At 36.5% G+C, this 20,972-nt stretch overlaps 1 protein-coding gene across 1 annotated transcript in view; it reads left to right on the top strand.

Annotated features, from left to right (window-relative positions):
- Positions 1–15,405: 15,405 nt before the first annotated feature.
- The window catches only part of PLSCR4 (phospholipid scramblase 4), a 138,531-nt gene continuing 132,964 nt past the window's right edge, over positions 15,406–20,972 (top strand). Inside the window, exon 1 of the mRNA XM_058730144.1 lies at positions 15,406–15,561. The gene's annotated coding sequence lies outside the window, so the exon portion shown is untranslated. The remainder of the gene's footprint in view (positions 15,562–20,972) is intronic.

Genomic DNA, 20,972 nt, shown 5'->3' with positions numbered 1-20,972 from the left:
CTTCAGCTCAGGTCATGATCTCATGGTTCATTGGTTTGAGCCCCATGGGCTCTGCGCTGGCAGCATAGAGCCTGCTTGGGATTCTCTCTCCCTCTCTCTGCCCATCTCCCAGTCACATGTGCTGCTCTCACTCTCTCTCAAAATAAATAAACTTTAAAAAATCAGTTTAAAAGTGGGAACAGGTGGTGGCTACTAGGGAGGTAGGCAGCAATTATTGCTTATAGAATGTATATCACTTGAACCCAGCCCAGCCCATAAATCAGATCTTCACGCGTGTAAGAGATCACATGCTACTGAGTCAGTTTTTGTTACTCATTTTTGTTTCACAGATCCAAAGAAATCTTTTTAAGTTTGTGCTTTCAAAAGAAGACACTATTCACTATTCATCCTCTTTGTGATGTCCAAGGAACCTAAATATATGGTTCATAGCAGAGACTTAAAACTCTCTGGTGAATGAAATTATATCAGAATAGGTACCTGATATGCTTTAATTTCCTTATTCCATTAGAGCTCTAAATGCTGAATTTATTAACTTTTCATATTCTAAGAGCTAGCTGATATTCCCAGTTGTATAAATTCAGCTTTGAATTTTCCATGACTTCATTTTTCTAGTTCTAGATCCTTCCTCTTTGCAAAATACTCTACATATTCGGTTGAAACAACTGTTATCTTTTCCCTTGCTATACAGTAATGTGATTATATTGTACACGGTACAATATTTCAGGACATACATAGGTGAAATATAAAATGTACATGAAATAAAAGATTCCAGGCTCAATTTAAAATCTAAATATGAAGACTAAATTTAGAAAAGCCATCTGCAGAACAGATTTTAGGAATCACTTTAGGAATATCTAGGCCCACATTTAGTCTGAGGATAAACAAAGGATTAGGAAAGGGCTAGCCAGGAAGTTGTTGGGGAAAAGCCCACAAATGGAACAAATTTGTCAAGTGAAGGATCAAGTAGTAAAAACGTAAGCCACAACTATAATGAAATATAGCAGTTGCTTTTGCTGGCTTCTTACCAATAGCTTTCTATTATTTCACATAGTTATGGTCTAGCCAAAATAACAAAACCAAGTAACACCTGGTGCACACTTTAAGTTTTTTTTTTTTTTTTTTTTTTTTGTTTAATATTTATTTATTCTTGAGAGACAGAGAGACAGAGCATAAGCAGGGGAGGAGCAGACAGAGAGGGAGACTCAGAATGGAAAGCAGGTTACAGGCTCTGAGCTGTCAGCACAGAGCCCAACGCAGGGATTTAACTCATGGACCGCAAGATCACGACCTGAGCTGAAGCCCGACGCTTAACCGACTGAGCCACCCAGGTGCCCCATGGTGCACACTTTAAAGGGAATAAGCGAGTACTATACGGTTGACCCTTGAACAATGCAGGGGTTAGGGGCACCAACTAACTGCACAGCAGAAAATCCACATGTAACTTCTGACTTCCTCAAAACGTGACTACTGATAGCTTAGTCTTGACCAAAAATCTCACTGAACAGTTGAGTAACACATACATGCTTTACGTATTATATATTGTATTCTTACAATGAAGTACGCTAGAGAAAAGAAAATGTTAAGAAAATCATAAGGAAAATACATTTAGAGTAGTGTACTGAAAAAAATACATGTGTAAGTGGACTTGAGTAGTTCAGACCCATTGTGTTTTAAGGTCAATTGTATCTTTCAAGTTGTAAGCCTTCTACTATGACCAAGAAATTTTCTGGCTCAAGAAATTGAAGAAAATGGAAGGGAGAATAAAAATTATGGGAAAATGAAAAAAAAAAGTGTTTCTATAGTTTTTTTCAGATAAGACTCAGTTTTGACAAACTGTTTGGAAAGTAAGTTAGAAGTGACTTAAAATCCATTACCACCCGAGCCCATTAAAAAGTGCTGGAAATATTTGAAGCACATACTTCAAAGAAGAGTCATATTTTTGCCCAGGGTAACTTATTGGGTTGCCTTCATTTCTGCCTCTATGTGAACCAAATAATGACAAAACTATCATAAGCTAATAAAGGTAAGTGTTGAAGCTCCCTTCTGATATATGTGGTTCCCATTATGTGGATATATGAATGAATTAAAGATGAATTAAATTATCAATATAACTGCATTTCATTAAACTATCAGAAACTTATCCTATACATATTAGTCAGGGTTCTTGAGAGAAACACAACCAATGATACGTGATAGAGAGAGAGAGAGAGAGAGACAGTAGGGGAGAGACAGAGATTTATTATGAGCCACATGATTGTGGAGGCTGAGAAGTCCTATAATCAGCTATCTGCAAGCTGGAGGCCCAGGAAAGCTCCTGGTGTAATTCCATCTAAATACGAAGAATGAGGGAAGCAGACTGTGTAAATCCTAGTTTGAGGGCAAAGAAAGATGAGATGTGCCAGCTCAAGTAATGAAGTGGGGGGGGGGGGGGGTAGGGAGGGAAAGGCCAAGCTCCTCCTTTCTCTGTCTTTTGTTCTACTCAAGCCAAGTGATTGGACGATGCCCACCCACAATGAGGAGGAAAATTCACTAAATCCACCAATTTAACTGCTAATCTCATCTGGAAATACTCTCACAGACACACCCAGAAATGTCTAATCTGGGCACCAAGGCTAGTCAAGTTGACACATAAAATTAACCATCACACTTATATTCACACATTTGATAAAAGATACGTGCACATGAACATTCATTGCAGCATTCAGCTTTTAATGTTTTCTTTTTAATTTTTTAATGTTTGTTTATTTTTGAGAAAGAGAGAGACAGATCATGAGTGGGGGAGGGGCAGAGAGCAAGGGAGACAGAATCTGAAGCAGGCTCCAGGCTCTGAGCTGTCAGCACAGAGCCGGATGCGGGACTGGAACCCACGAAACGTGAGATCATGACCTGAGCCAAAGTCAGACGCTTAACCAACTGAGTCACCCAGGCGTCCCCAGCTTTTAATGTTTAAAAGCTTGCAGAGTTCCGTATATTAGTAATTTAAGCTCATGGATCATAAACTTAAAGCATAATTATAAAAGTCATTGTACTACTTGGGTTTCAATAATAATGCCTTACTTTTTGGAAAGATAATACATACAAATGGTAAAAAATTTTAAATCCATCAATTTATGAATAAATAATTGTGATATATCAATACAATGAAATATTCAGCGGCAAAAAGAAATAAAGTACTGATGCATGCAACAAGGCAGATGAAGGTTGAAGGAGCTAGTCACAAACGATCACATAATGCATTATCCCATTTATACATAAAGTCCAGCATAGGCAAATCTACAGAGACTAATCTAAAGTAGACTAATAGTTGCCTAGAGCTGGGGGTGGTGGAAAATGGGAAACATCTGGGTGAAAGGTAAGGGATACAGGGTTTCCTTTGAAGGTAATGAAATGTTCTAATATTGGTTGTGGTGATTGTTGTACAACCCTGAAAATATACTAAAAGCAACTGATTTGTGCACCTGAGTTATATCTCAATAAAGGTGTTAAAAATAGATAAGGGCATAGAGTGAAAATTATCCTTCTATTCCTAGTGATCTTCTAGCCAATCACTTCTTTTATTGAATATTCTGGCAAATATATCAGCGCACACATAAGAATTTATTGATCTATCATTTATCTATGCACCTGTCTAAGCTTCCTATTCCTTTTCTCTACCTCTGGCTTGTGTGTGGGGGGGGTGTGTGTGGGGGGTGTGGGGGGTGGGTTTGCTTTTGGGGAGGAGGAATGTTGGCAGCAATAGGGGAAGGGCTGTAAATTAGTCTATTAACAGTATACATTAATATCAAACAGTATTTCATCACATAGTTGACTCAATATACCTCATAAGTAACAAGAAATTATGATCTGTCATCTAGAAAAAGAAAAAAGGACCCATAGAAATACAGCCAAGATGACTTAGATGTGGAAAAAACAAATAAGGATTGTAAAACTTTTCGTATGTTCAAGAACGAAAAAGAAGTTCATGCTAAATACACATATGGGGAATCTCAGCTGAGACATGGCAGATACAAAAAAGAACCAAGCAGAAGAAGAGGTTCAAGATGGCAGCACAGGAAGATCCTGTACTCACTTCCTCTCATGGACAAAAAAAAATCTACAGCTACGTATGGAACAATTTCCTCTGAAAAGAACCAAGAACTAGCTAAACAGCTTCCCCACAACAAAGGATAGAAGGGCCATATCAAGACAGATAGGAGAGGCAGACACATAATCTCCTGAAAACCCACAGTAGTCGTGGTGACCCACAAGCAAGAGGGATCTTACAAATATAGAATTTCTTCCTGAGGAATGGAGGGGTCTGTGCCCCACAGCAGGCACCCCAACACTTGGGACCTGCACTGGAGGGATCAGCCTCCAAAATGTCTAGTTTTGAGAACCAACAAGCTTGCACCCAAGAGAACCACAAGGGGTAAGGAATAGACATTCTGCTCATAAAGGGCTCATATGTAGAATCACTCATCCTGGCTCCCAGTGTAAAAGCAAGAGTTTGAAAAGTCTAGACCACATGTGAAGGAAATTCATTTGTTAATCTTAAAGCATTTACCAAAAGGGCAAAAGCCTATAGGGACTCTCTCCCAGGACAGAAGGGAGAGCACCCTGTCTCCATGGCCCCCAAGTCACAGGGCACATGCAGCCCACACAGGGGATACCTCCTGAGCACCATGTTTTGGTGGAAGGAAGGAATGCATTTCTGGAGCTCAGGGGTCTGAAACAGAGAGACAACCTGAGAGATAACCAAGAACTAAGGCATGGTTAAAGAGTAAGATTTACCTCACACACAGGGTCATTCCTTCAAAACTGGAAAAGATAGTTGTTTTGCTTAACACATAGAATCAAACAGAGAGACAAGCAAAATGAAGAAACAGAGAAATATATTTCAAATGAAAGAACAAGATAAAATCTCAGGGGGAAGAAATGAAATGAAGATAAGTAATTTACCTGACAAAGAGCTCAAAGTAATGGTCATAAGGATGTTAATCAAAGTCAGGAAACTGTATGAACACAGCAAGAACTTCAACAAAGAGAACAAAAATATAGGAGTACGAAACATAGATAACAGAACTGATGAATAAAATAATGAAACTGAAAAATACACTAAAGGGTCCAACAGCTGACTAGATGAAGCAAGAGAAAGAATCAGTGATTTGGAAGACAGAGCAGTGGAATTTACCCAAACAAAGCAGCAAAAGGAAAAATAATCTTAAAAAATGAATATATTATGAATGAATATTAAGGGACTTAGGGGAAGACACACAGAATAACATTTGTATCATAGTTTTCCCAGAAAAAAAAAGACAGAAAGGGGCAGAAAACATATTTGAAAACATAACGGGCTGATAGTTTCCCAAACCTGGGGAAAGAAATGGACATATAGATCCAGGAATTCTAGAAAATTCCAAATAAGTGAACCCAAAGAGACCCACACCAAGACACATAATTAAAATATCAAAAGTTAAAGATAAAAAGAGAATCTTAAAACAGCAAGAGAAAAATAGCTTGTTACATATAAGGGAACTCCCATAAGGCCATCAACAGATTTCAAAGCAGAAACTTTTCAGGCCAGAAGGGAGTGGCATTCAAATACTGAAAGGAAAAAAAATTCCAACCAAGAATATGCTGCCTGGCAAGATTACCATTACAGAACTGAAAAAAAAAAAAAAAAATTTTTTTTCAGACAAATACAAACTAAAGGAGTTCACCATCATAAAACCAGCCCTACAAAAAAACATTAATGGGACTGCTTTAAGCTTAAAAGACAGGGTAGTAATTAGCAACAAGAAAATATATGTAAGTATATATATATATATATATGTACATATATATATACATATATGTATATATACATATATATGAAAAAGATATATATATATATATATATATATATATATATATATATATATGACTCACTAGTAAATGTCAACATATAGAAAAGGAATTACATTAATCATTTTTAAAGCCAGACAAAAGTAGTAAAAATGACAATAACTACAATAATTAGTTAAGGCATACACCAAATAAAAATATGTAAAATGTGACATCAAAAACATAAAAATGGGAGGGAGGGAGTAAAATGCATTGTTTTAGAATGCATTCAAACTTAACATGCTGTCAACTTAAAAAAGACGTATGTATGTGTGTACAGAGGCTGGAATATGGGAACCTCATCATAACCACAAAACAAACACCTATAAAAGATACAATAAGGATAGTGAGAAAAAGAGCCTAAGCATAATACCACTGAGTCATCAAACCATAAAGGAAAAAAGCAAGAGAAGAATAAAGAATCAGGGGCACCTGGGTGGCTTGGTCGGTTAAGCATCCAACTTCAGCTCAGGTCATGATCTCATGGTCCGTGAGTTCGAGCCCCGCATCGGGCTCTGTGCTGACAGCTCGGAGCCTGAAGCCTGTTTCAGATTCTGTGTCTCCCTCTCTTTCTGCCCCTCCCCTGTTCATGCTCTGTCTCTCTCTGTCTCAAAAATAAATAAACGTTAAAAAAAATTTTTTTAATAAAAAGAAAAGAATAAAGAATCAGAAAGAAAGTACAAAACAGCCAGAAAACAATTAAAATAATGTCAATAAGTATATAGCTCTACAAAAATTAGGTGTGAATACACAAAATTTTACAGTCAAAAGATACAGAGTGGCTAAATGGATAAAAAACAAGACCCATCTACATATTGTCTAAAAAGAGTCACTTCAGATGTAAGGACACACAGACTGAAAAAGAAGGGAAGGAAAAAGACATTTCATGCAAATGGAAATGAAAAGAAAGCTGGGGTAGATTCACTTAGGAAAAAACAAACTTTAAAACAAAGACTGTAATAAAAGACAAAAATGAGCATTACAGAATCATACAGGAGTCAATCCAATTAAGAAGATGAATGTTTGCTCCAATATTTAAGGTAGGAACAGGATGGCCATCAAGAAATCTTAATGAAGTTATTGCTTAAATGTTTAAAGACATTATCACAAAGCAGATTAATTTTTCATTAGCAGATAGCTATTCTTTTGGCAATAACCTTCTTCCTGAGCATTTAACTTATTAGTCTGTGCCCAAAGAACAATTTGTAGATACCTGGAGTATGGTTTTATTTATAAATTATTTTGTTAATTTTACTCTTTAATTCTACTAAGGCTTATTACCTTGATCAATGTTTATATATATTTAAAGAATTAACATCTTGGAACAAAAAACCATGACTCCACAAGCATACATGTCCAAAATTTGCTAAGAGATAAACAGTGTCCCCTGCACTATTTTAAAGAGAGAGGGAGGCAAATCACAAGAGACTCCCAAATACAGAGAACAAACTGAGGGCCACTGGAGGCGTGTTGAGCAGGGAGATGGGCCAAATGGGTGATGGGCACCAAGGAGAGTACTTGTTGGCATGAACATTGGGTATTACATGTAAGTGATGAATGACTAAATTCTACTCCTGAAATCATTATTACACTACATGCCAACCAACCTGGTTTTAAATAAAATTAAAAAAAATTTTTAAAAGTGTTACACATTATCTTCTTTAAAAACTCTAGAGTTAGTACTATTAGATGTATGTTCTTAAATGAAATGACATCAGTGAGGTTTTAAGAATCTGCCAAAATTCACAGGGCTTTGAATTCTGTGAATTGAATTGATGACGGTGGGACTTGAAACTTCAGCTCTCTGACTTCTATTTTTTTTTTTTTTGAAAACTAACATTGCCTCCCTAAAATTCTTAAATTAATGAGTGAAATGCAGATATTTTCACTAATTAACCAACACAAATACCCTTTAAATTGTAAATATAAAAAAGGTACAGTCATATTTATTTGTTTTTTTCAGAGAGAATCAGAGTATTTTATTTTAGCTCAGTTGTATCTGTCTCTTGGCTTATCGACACTGTTTAATAATTACCAAATCTGTATATTATATCAATGTGATTGATATTATATCAATGTGATTAAGTTGTACAGAAGTTAAACTGTAGTTCCAAAATTTAGAAAGAAAAGCTTTTGCCTGTTATTTAATTCCTTCTCTTCAACTTAGAAAATCACTCATTGCCGGCATACGTGTATATATTTTATATCAATACTTTTGCTAACATCTGTTCAAAGGAGTGGCTTAATTTAGATGTAAATAACAAATTATGATGTATATATCTGTGTGGGCACAAGCATGTAGTACCCTTACATTTATATTAAATGAGTTTCCTTTTGGAATAATGACATTGACTACAGTAATTGAATTATGTGATATCTCTTAAAATTTGGATGGAATCTTATCTATTAAATTACAGAAAATAACTTAAAGCTAAAAGGAAAATTAATTTTCAGTCATTTCATAGCTTTCAAAATTTAACAGTTTTTAATAATTAGAGATATACATTACTAGACAAATCATTTTTTAAAAGACTCTCAATAACCACCCCCCCCCACTTTATTTAATTCAATGATATAGGCAAGAGGCTACAGCTAAATTCTTATTGCTTTCTGGGGTGGGGACAATATTTTGTTGCAATCATGGTAATTTGTCTTCTTTAATCTACTATGTGTTGGCAGTTCTTGCAAAATACTACAGTCATTAATGGTGCTTCTCAAAAATTCTGCATGTACACATTTTACATAAGTCATAATTTTCATTGTTTTTTTATTCCAATATTTTATTTGCACAGATTCATTGTGCCAAATTTCTAGCCTCACCCAAAAGTATCTCTCAAGCTTTAAAAACTCCACTACTGTTAATTTTTTTAAGGTTTTTTTTTTTTATTTGAAAAAATACAAATCAGTTTATTAAGTCCCTGGGGTATTTTTTTGTTTGTTTGTTTGTTTGTTTATAATTTTATTTTTTTTTTTAATTTACATCCAAATTAGCATATAGTGCAACAATGATTTCAGGAGTAGATTCCTTATTTGCAAATGGCAAGATTTCATTCTTTTTGATTGCCGAGTAATACTCCATTGTATATATATACCACTTCTTAATCCATTCATCCATCAATGGACATTTGGGCTCTTTCCATACTTTGGCTATTGTTGATACTACTGCTTTAAACATTGGGGTGCATATGTCCCTTTGAAACAGTACACCTGTATCCCTTGGATAAGTACCTAGTAGTGCAATTGTTGGGTCGTAGGGTAGTTTTATATAAAATAAAATAAAATATAAAATATAAAATAAAAGGTAGTTTTATTTTTAATTTTTTGAGGAACCTCCATACTGTTTTCCAGAGTGGCTGCACCAGCTTGCATTCCCATCGGATGGATCATATATTAAGCCACAAAACAAGTCTCGGTAAGTTTAGGAAGACTGAAGTCAATCAAATATCATTTCCAACCACAATGGTATACATTTACAAATCAATTACAAGCAGAAAACTGAAAAAAATTATCAATATGTGGAGATCAAACAAGCTACTGAAAACCAATGGGTCAAAAAAGAAATTAAAAAATACCATGAGACAAATGGAACATACCAAAGTGTACGGGATGCAGCAAACCAGTACAAGGAGCAAAGTGTATAGCAAGAAAAGCCTATCTCAAGAAACAAGAAAAATCTCACACAACCTAAGTTTACGCCTGAAGGAACTAGAGAAAGAATAAAAAACAAAGTCCCAAGTGAGTAGAAGGAAGGAAATAACAAAGATTAGAGCAGAAATAAATGAAATACTTTAGGAAGACAACAGACAAGATCAATGAAACTAAGACTGGTTATTTGAAAAGACAGACAAAATTGGTAAAACTTTAGCCAAACTTATGAAGAAAAAAGGAGAAAGGACCCAAGGAAATAAAATCAGAAATGAAAACTGAGAAGCTAGAACTGATGCCATAGAAATACAAAGAATCATAACAGACAGCTATGAACAATTATATGCCAACTAATTAGACAATCCGGAAGAAATGGTTAAATTCCTAGGAACACCCAACTTACCAACACTGAATCATAAAGAAATAGAAGATCTAAACAAACCAATAAAGAATAAAGAGGTTGAATCAGTAATGAAACCCTTCCAATACAGAAAAGCCTAGGACCAAATAGTTTTCCTGGTAAATTCAACCAAACATTTAAGAAAAATTAACGCCTATCTTTTTCAACTCTTGCAAAAAATTGAAGATAGAGGAACACTCCCAAACTCATTTTCTGAGGTCAGCATTAACTCGATACCCAAACCAATTAAGGACAGTACAAGAAAAGAAAAAAGAAAGAAAGAAAATTACAGGCTGGTATCCTTGATGAACACAGATATAGAACTCTTCAAGAAAATACTAGCAAACCAAATTCAACAATACATTTAATGTATTATACATCATGATCAAGTGGGATTTATTCCAGGGATGCTTGGATGGTTCAACATCTGCAAATCAGTGTAACACATTGCATTAACAAAATGAAGGATAAAAATCATATGATCATCTCAATGGATATACAAAAAGCATTGGATGAAATTTGACATCCATTTATGATCTCAACAAAGTGAGTATGTATGGAACGTACCCCAACATAATAAAGGCCATATATGACAAGCCCACAGCTAACATCATACTTCTTGGCAAAAACCTAAAAGCTTTCCCTTAAGATCAGGAACAAGACGAGGATACCCACTCTCGTCACTTTTATTTAACAGAGTAGTGGAAGTCCTTGACAGAGCAATTATACAAGAACAAAAATAAATGTCATCCATATTAGAAAGAAGAAGCAAACTATCACTATTTGTGGATGAATGATCATATATACAGGGAACCCTAAAAACTCCACCAAAAAAACCCTGAGCTAAAAAAACAAATTCAGAAAAATTGCAGGGTATAAAATCAATATACAAAAATCTATCGCATTTAAAAAAAAATTTTAACGTTTATTTATTATTGAGAGACAGAGCATGAGCACGGGAGGGGAAGAGAGACACACACACACACACACACACACAGAATCCGCAGCAGGGTCCAGGCTCCAGCCGTCACCACAGAGAGCCCAACGTGGGGCTTGAATTCGCAAACTGCGAGATCACGACGTGAGCTGAAGTCGGACACTCAACCGACTGAGCCACCCAGGCACCCCAAAATCTATTGCATTTTGTATACACTAACAACAAACTATCAGAGAAATTAAGGAAACAATCCCATTTATAGTTGCATCAAAAGGAATAGAATATCTTGTTATAAATTTAACTAAGAAGGTGAAAGATCCATAATCTGAAAACTATAAGATATTGATGAAAGAAAATGAAGACTCAAATCAATAAAAACATATACAGTACTCATGGATTGGAAGAATTAATACTGCTAAAATGTCCATACAACTATAAGCAGTATACAGGCTCAGTGCAATCCCTATCAAAATTCCAGTGTCATTTTTCATAGAAATAGAACAAACAATCGTAAAATGTGTTTGGAACCAAAAAAAAATTCCAAATAGCCAAAGCAATTTTGAGAAAGAAGAACACAGCTGGAGGCATCACATTTGCTGATGTAAATTATATTACAAAGCTATCTGTATTGACACAGACCAATACACCAGAAGAGAAAGTCCAGAAATCAACCCAAGTATAAATGGTCAATGAATTTAAAACAAAGAGGCAAGAATATACAATGGGAGAAGAGACAGTCTCTTCAAAAAATGATATGCAGAAAGCTGGGCATCCACATGCAAAAGAATGAAACTGGATCACTATCTTACACCATACACAAATATTAACTCAAAATGGATTAAAGGATATAAAACCAGAAACCATGAAACCCCTGGAAGAAAATATCTCTTGACATCTCTCTTGGTGATTTATATATTTTGGCTCTGACATCAAAGGCAATGACAACAAAAGCAAAATAAACAAATGGGACTACATCAAACTCAAAAGCTTCTGCATAGCAAAGGAAACCATTGACAAATTTAAAAGGCAACTTACTAAATAGGAGAAGATATTTACAAATCATATAACTGTTAAGGTATTAATATCCAAAATACATAAAGAGCTTATACAACTCAGTAATAACAAAAACTCCAGTTAAAAAAAATAGGCAGAGGATGTAAATAGACATTTGCCCACCAAAGAGGTACATGAAAAGATGCTCATCACTAATCATCATGAAAATAGCAAATCAACACCACAATGTAATATCACCTCACACCTGTCCGAATGGTGGTTATCCAAAAACAAAAAATGACAAATGTTGACAAGGATATAGAGAAAAGGGAACCCTTGCGCACTGCTGGTGGGAATGTAAATTGGTGCAGCCACTATGAAAAATAGTAACGAGGTTCCTCAAAAAATTAAAAATAGAACTACCATACAACCCAGCGATTCCACTTCTAGGCATCAATCTGAAGAAAGTGAAAACACTAATTTGAAAAGATATATGCACCCCATGTTCATTGCAGCATTACTTACAACCTAAGCATCCACTGATAGATGAACAGATAAAGATGTGGTCTATGTACACAATGGATTATTCAGTCACATAAAAAATGAATTTTTGCCATTTGTGACAACATGGATAGACCTTATGGGTATTATGCTAAATGAAATAGGTCAGAGAAAGACAAATACCACATGATTTCACTTATATGTGGAGTCTAAAGGAAGAAAACAAATGAACAAACAAAGCAAAGCAAAACATAGATACAAAAAAAATAGGCTGGTGTTTGCCAGAGGGGAAGGGGTTGAGGGGTAGGCCAAATGGTGGGAAGTGATCAAGAGGTATAAACTTCTAGTTATAAAATAAATGAGTCCTGCAGGTGTAATGTAAAGCATGGCAACTACAGTCAATCAAACTGTATTACAAATGTGGGGGAGAAAATGACCAAATAGAAATACCAGAACTAAAAAATATAACATCTGAAATGGAAAAATCATGGGACAGGCTTAATAGCAGATTGATTTAAAGGTCAATAACTTGAAGACAGAACCATAGAAATTATCCAATTCTAAGAAAAGAATAAAAGAATGAAAACATAAGCAAACCTCAGTGATCTGTTGGGCAATACCGAGAGTTCTAGCATACATACAGTCGGATTCATTAAAGGGAAGGGAAAAAATGGAGAAGAAATTTAAAAGAAAAACGGTTGAAATATAAACAAATCCATGAATCTCAGAGAACCCCAGGCTAGAAAAATACAAAGGAAACCAAGTAATATAGACTAACTGCACAAAACCAAACAGAAAAAGATATCTTAAGGCAGTGATATCCTACTGCCATCAGATAAAAATGGAGATAAAACGTATGATGTCTTTAACGTGGTAGGAATTAAAACAAAATATTGCCAATCTACAGTTCTATATTCAGTAAAGATGACTTTTAAAAATGAAGGCAAGGGGCACCTGGGTGGCTCGGTCAGTTAAGCTCTGATTTTTGGCTTCGGCCCAAGGAATTGATCTCATGGCTCCTGGGATTGAGCCCTAGTTCCTGCTCTGTGCTGGCAGCAAGGAGCCTGCTCAGGATTCTCTTTCTGGCCCTTCCCTGCTCATACTCACCCTCTCTCTCAAAATAAATAAATAAACATGTAAAAAAAAAATGAAGGCAAAATAAATATATTTTCAGATTAATAAAAGCTGAATCTATTGCCAGCAGACCTGCACTTTAAGATCTACAAAAGGAAATTCTTCACCCCAAAGGGAGATGACACTATATAAAACTCAAATGTCCAAGAAAGAATGAAGCGCACATGGAATTGTGCACATAGGGGTAAATATATTTTACCATTTTTCTTTATTTTTTAATTTTAATTTATATCCAAATTGGTTAGCATATAGTACAACAATGATTTCAGGAATACATTCCTTAATGCCCCTTACCCATTTAGCCTATACCCCCTCCCACAACCCTGTTTGTTCTCTATTTTTTTTTTTTAATTTTAAAAATCATTTTATTTTTGAGAGAGCGTGTGAGCAGGGAAGGAGCAGAGAGACACACACACACAGAATGCAAAGCAGGCTCCAGGCTGTCAGCCCAGAATCCTATTGGGGGCTCGAACCCACGAACTATGAGATCGTGACCTGAGCCAAAGTAGGATACCCAACCCACTAAGCCACCCAGGTGCCCCTGTTTGTTCTCCATATTTAAGAGTCTCTTATGTTTTGTCCCCCTCCCTGTTTTTATATTATTTTTGTTTCCCTTCACATAGGGGTAAATATAAAAGCTATCCTTTTTTCCCCTTCCCCTAATATCTGTAAAAGACTACTCACTCTGAAAGCCAAATTTTAACAATGTACATGGAGTTTATATCTTATGTATAAATAAAATATGTGAACAGTGACACAAAGGATTGAAGAAATGAAATGCACTGTTGCAAATCTCTATTTTTTTTACTAAGTGATATTAACTTTAAGTGGATTGTGGCAACATAAAAGCAACCAGTTAAAAATAACAACAAATATGAAAAGATGTACCTAAAAAGCATCAAGTAAAATAGTTTTTAAAAAGTAATGCAGTTATCACCTGACTTATTCAAGTAGGAACATCATCGTATCATGTCCTTAAGACTTGACGTTGGCTCGCCAAAGCTTTGGTGCTTATTTTTTAGTTTTATACATTAACATGCCATCTCTACATTTGAGAAATGTCCTGTGCTAACGGCATATACAACAGGATTTTAAAAATTTATTCTCACACGCATACTAACAAATAGCATACATACAAAGGAAAATTCCAGAACTCCACTCCCATATATGCCTTCCCCTTTCCAAACTTCTCCCGTAGTGGAGCACCGCCAAGTACGCCTCAGTGCCTAATCTAATTTACTTCTGTCCAGTTCTGATTTTTTGTATAATGTCAGGGGCCGTTAGACTCCTCTAGCTCCAATCGGTGGATTGTGCTCCTCCCCAATGACCACCACAGACCTGAAACCCAGGAGTTAGAAAAAAGCATTTGTGCTGAACGGTGGTAATTAACCAACGGCCCCAATCCCCCCTCCACCCGTGTCAGGGAACACTGGCAACCCTACTTCTTCCTTTTTCACCCACGGAGTCCCTCCCTTCCTGCCTCTCAAATCAAGTTGGCCTCCTCCAGCCCTTTGGGGGAAGAAAACAAAATGCCTGGGCCCGCGCCAAGGGTCTGGTGGTGGGAACAGAGGCAAATTAACAGGGCTCGGGCGAAGTGGGTGTTTGTTTGTTTGTTTGTTTTCTTTTCCTTTCCGTGCTCTGTAATCTCGGTCAGCAAAACTCTTCCTCACAGGCTGTGGAACCTGCGTCTCTGATTAGATGCAACCGTCGACTTGCCCTTACCTTTCTCTTCCCCTCACTCTAGAGCTGCGACAACCTTTCTCCCCGGGTCCCCCTCCCGCTCCTTTCTCATTCGGAAGCCCAGCCTCCCGGGACCACCGACCCGCGGCGCCGGAGCACGGAGCGCGGGGGGCGGGGGGCGGGGTCGGAGGCCCGCGCGGCCGCGCGCCCGGGGGAGGGTCCGGGCGAGCCGGGGCCACGCCCCCGAGCCCCGCGCCGCCCCCTCCCCTCCAGGCTTTAGTTTGTTTTTAATTTGGAAAGCCCTCCTCTTCCTGCCCCCTTCCTCCGCTCCTCCTCTTTCCTCGGCTCCTCTAGGAAAGTTAGACCCCGGCGGGGCGTCGCGGGTGCCGAGCGGACGGCGGGCCCGGCGGTGAGTGGGCCTTCAGGGCGGGCGAAGAGCGGGGTCCGGGCGGTGGGCGCCGAGCTGCGTGGCGGGGGGAGGCGGGGGCCTGCGGACGTCCTGGGCTGGCCCTCGGCTGCCCGCTGCGCGGCGCGCTGCTCCCGCAGGTGGCGCGGGATTGCGAAGCGCGTTTTCCCCGAGAGGAGGCGGGACCGACGGGGAGGTGTGCGCCCTGGGAGAACAGGTTGCGCTTCCCAGTGCTTTCGGCCCGGCTTTCTTGCGCCTCCAGTCGGAAGAAGTCCCGTGGCCGGGCTACTCTCGCCACCTCTGCGTCTCTGTCCCCTGGCAGGTTTCCACCTGACCGACTCCTCTTGCATGCCGTAATGAAAACTTAGCTTGATAGTTCTCATTCTTCAGGATGAGGGAACACGTGATAAGAACAAAAATACCTAAAATGTGACTGCATAAAATAAAAAAAATGCATGGCAGATTCCAATAAGTAAAGGCCAATGATACATTTCAAAAATATTTCAACGTATGATAAAGTTCTCATAATCTTTCTATAAAGAACTCAAATCGAAAACAAGAAAAACTAAGATAAAAATGGACAGATGGCAGCTTGTAAAAAAGGAGATACAATTGACTTTCAAACAACAAAAATTAGTCAACCTCGTTATTGTAAGAAACCGATCCAGCTATTCTCCGAGGTATATACCCAACAGAAATAAATACACATATATTGCACATTTTTTGAAATAGCAGAAATTTTGAAAGAACTTAAATTTCCATTAAGTAGCCAGTTAATTGCAGTCATTAAGAACAAGGTTTGTATGAATTGAAATGTGATCAATATGAAGACTTTAGTAAGTTTAAAAACAAATAAACACACAAGACTGTCATGTGTATTATAAGGTACTATAAATATTTGTGTCCCTTCAGAATTGGTATATTGAGTCCTAATACCCAATGTGATAGTGTAGAACCTTTGGGAAATGCTGAGTTTACAAGGATGCCACCCTCATGAATGGCCTCCTATAAAAATATGAGGCAAGGAAAGATCTCTCTCCCTTCCACTTTGTGAGGTTACAGTAAGTCTGCATCTGGGAAGAGGGACTTCACCAAATCAGGCTGGCCCCCTGATCTTGGACTTCCAGCCTCCAGAACTGTGAAAAATAAATATTTGTGGTTTATAAGCCTCCCAGTTTATGCTATTTTTGTTATAGCAGCACAGATGGACTAAGACACAAGGTGTACATATTAGTTTGGTTCTTAGAATGTCTCCCAGAAGACAAAGTATCTGGTATCTCTAAAGAGTAGCTTTAAAGATAAGAAATGGGGATTGGGGCAGAATGAATCTGTATTTTTCATGATATAAGTACTCCATGACTGCTTGAATTTTATGTTGTGTTTGTCTACAGATAACACCTATTCCAAAGAGTATTTTTAAATATTTATTTAAATTTATTTATTTAAATTCAAGTTAGTTAACATACTGGTTTCAGGAGTAGAGCCCAGTGATTCATCATTTGCATATAACACCCAGTGCTCATGCCAACAAGTGCCCTCCTTCATGCCCATCACCCCCCACCCACCTCCCCTCCAGCAACCCTCAATTTTCTCTCTGTCTTTAAGAGTGTCTTATGGTTTGCCTCCGTTTTTATCTTATTTTTCCTTCCCTTCCCCTAAATTCATCTTTGGAGTTTCTCAAATGAGTTTCCACATATGAGTGAAATCATTTCTCTTTCTCAGACTTATTTTTCTTAACATAATACACTCTAGTTCCATCCACATTGTTGCAGATGGCAAGATTTCATTCTTTTGATCGCCAAGTAATATTCCATTGTGTATGTGCGTGTATGTGTGTGTATATAGATAATACACACACATGCACGCACACATATCTTTATCCATTCATTAGTTGATGGACTTTTGGGCTCTTTCTACAATGTGGCCAGAAGGAATCCTTATTTTTCATGATATGAGTACTCCATGACCGCTTGAATTTTTTGTTATTGTTTGTCTGCAGATAACACCTATTCAAAACGAGTCCATTTTTATAAATGTAAGATTTCTTGTCAAAGTGATTCAGTCTCATAGGCCGCATGATCTCCTGCTTTGTTATAATTTTCGATACTAGAAGACTAGATGGGTAATAATACAATAAGATGTTATCTGTTAATAGTCCAGATATAATTAACATAGTAAGTCTATTATACATCTTATATAAACCTCATGAGAACATTGTTCTTCCAATATTTTTATACTTCATAATGGCAAAAACTATTCCTTGAAAGCTAAGATTGAGAGAGACCTAATAGTCTCTAAAGCATTTAAACTAATTTAATATACTTAATAAAATTTATCCAGGAACTGTAGTTATAGGCTTGTTTCCATTCAGTCTCATGCTTTTATTTTAAAATAAAGCCACAAGCTGACCTTTACAATCCTTAACATTCACCAAAAAGAAAAGAAGGAAATATTCTATCATATACCGTTTGTTTGGACAGTCATAGCATGAATAAAATAAGGAATATATTCATGTAGATTACAAAAATGGTAATATAAAATTGATTAGATTTTGCCAAATGTCATTTAGTCCTAGTGAAAAGCATTCACTTCTCAAGTTTTTTTTTTAATGATCGATACCATGATAATACATAATTAAATGAATACATTACATTTACAGTTCTAATAATAAAAGATACCGTGAAATTACGGATATCTGTATATTTATGTTATCTCATAGTAATAAATGTTTATTTATCTTATTAGTGCAAAGCCTATATAGTGACTTTTAGGTTAGTTTTTCTATTCCCAGCATATGTGACAGGAAACTAGTAAGGTGCCAACACCAACGTGCTGAATAGGAGTAACTGAATTCTTCATAGTCGTTGGATTTGACTTATTGAGCCCACACAGCTATCTAGATCTTTCTCTTTTTTAATTTTTTTTTAACATTTATTTATTTTTTGAGAGAGTATGAGCGGTAGAGGGGCAGAAAGAGGGAGTCACAGATTTGGAAGCAAGCTCCAGGCTCTGAGCTGTCAGCACAGAGCCCGATGCAGGGCTCCAACTCAGGAACGTGAGATCATGACCTGAGCCAAAGTTGGATGCTTAACCAACTGAACCACCCAGGCGCCCCCCCCCTTTTTTTTTAATTTTTGATTTTTAATTTTTGTTTTTTTAACAACAGCTATCTAGATCTTAAGTAACCAAGAAACTGATGAAACTCATCAACACAGTATACTGCAAGAGCCAAGATTAAAAACCTATTAAGAGAATTGAACTTGAAAGAGTGTGCATAAACTATGCCTCTGGTGAACTCAGAAGGTCTTTTTACTTACAGATTCACTACAAGAGACTACTTTGTCAGTTCTGGGGTTTTCAATAGATTAACTTTTATTTAATTTTTCAAGGTCATCACAACAAATACATGTTACTTTTATATTTTTAATTTAGTGGTATTGGGCGTTCTAAATGTAAATAGGCGTTTTTGCTGCTACTATAGATGACTTCAAATTACAGTGATTCTTGCCTTTTTTTCTTTGCTTTGCTATAAAATATACATATAAAATTTGTTATAAAATATATATACATATATACAATGTACCATTTTAACCATTTTTAAGTGTATGGTGCAGTGGCAGTTCTATTTTTATTATTTTTTCAACTTATTCAGATTATTACAATCTATTATACATTGCTTACATTTTTTTTCCTCTAGGTTTTTCAGACTTTTTAAAAACAAAATTATCCACATTATAATTACTCATATTATAAACATTTTATGATTTTTGCAAAAGGAACCATACCTTTTATAGTTGGCAATAAGATTGTATCAGGGGGTTTCACTATAATTTATTTACTTAAGCATTATGAAATATGTGCATTATTTTTCTTGAGTTTCAACATGATGAAAAATACGCAGTGTTTACACTGTCCAGAACAAATTCAAGTATAACTGTTTAAAAATATATTTGGGGCTCCTGGGTGGCTCAGTCGGTTAAGCATCTGACTTTGGCTTAGGTCATGATCTCATGGTTTGTGAGTTCAAGCCCTGCGTCAGGCTCTGTGGTGACAGCTCGGAGCCTGGAGCCTGCTTCGGATTCTCTGTCTCCATCTCTCTCTGCCCCTCCCCCACTTGTGCTGTCTCTCTCTATCAAAAATAAATAAAATATTAAAAAAATATATATTTAGCCATTTTCTTTTTCTGAAGCATTTTGGATAATATTTACATGCTTGAGAAGGTAGGAAGATGACTAAACATTTTGGAGATATTTTCATTAAATTGACAAAAAGTTTGGGAGATAAGCCAATTGTTTGTAGGAACAGTATATATCCTATTAATCATCCATTTTTAAAATATTTACTATTTTAGATACTCCAGAATAGTATTTTAACTGGTTTAGTAAATGATTAATGTTACAATATAAGAATATATATTTACTTAAAAAAATCTTCAGCAACTTGACCTAATACAAAAATCACAACAAAATGCCTCTTTTAAAGTTTGCTATAGAAGGTTTCAATTTGTATTTCAATTTTATTCTCAATTATTTTTGTATTATTTTAATATCAAAGGTTTATACAGCTGCAAGTTTTTCAGAAAGTACCCAAGGGAAAAGAAATAATCTGTAAATTTGATCATGTCTTAGGTTCTTGGGATCATTCCCCTAGGTCATAATTACTTACCTTTAGGTAATTCTATAATTCTGTAATTGAGTAAGTACATGCATACAATTAAAAAGACACTAATTCCTTTTTTAAAAAGCAGAAGTTATTTTTTTTTATCTTGGATTGGATTTTGGTAGCAGAGACAGACAGCTGTCCCAGGAATGAATAGTAATAGTTATGTTTGAACAAATGATGACTTGAGAGATGACAGAAGTGAAATCTGGGGTGCCCGCCATGGTTCATGACAGTTTGTCATACCTGTGCACAGTCCTTCATTAAGACCCATCTATGTAGCGTTTTTTTGCAGCAAATTTCATCATCTTGAGATTGGATGCCAATATGACCTAATAGATGATCATTGCCCATAGCTAAATTTTATCCCAGCTAGCTATTCAGTCTTGAATTCGATAAATTGACAGCGGTGTAATCGCATTTTTAAGAAGAAAAGGAAAGCTTCTGTTTATATTTTAAGGGTTCTCTAAATGTACAAGAGAAATGTAAATCAGTCAGGTTGCAGGTAGAGAATAGTGTTATCAGTAAATATTTCAGTGGTACCAGGAAGTTATGCTTATTTGTATACAATCCCAAGTTGTATTTGGGAGTAAACCCAGTATAATATGAGGTCAGTTTCAGGGATACTGCTGCATGATCGCCTTTGAGTTGAGCAGATCCTTGAAAAATAAACAGTCCCAGAGAGTTCACCATAGTTAAGACCTATTATTTTTATTAATTTAAAAACATTTTCTAATTTCCCATGGATTATTGAG

The sequence above is a fragment of the Neofelis nebulosa genome, chromosome 5 (assembly GCF_028018385.1).
Source record: "Neofelis nebulosa isolate mNeoNeb1 chromosome 5, mNeoNeb1.pri, whole genome shotgun sequence".
Taxonomy (NCBI): domain Eukaryota; kingdom Metazoa; phylum Chordata; class Mammalia; order Carnivora; family Felidae; genus Neofelis; species Neofelis nebulosa.
The sequence above is the reverse complement of the archived record's forward strand: the minus strand, read 5'-3'. Positions and strand labels throughout refer to the sequence as shown.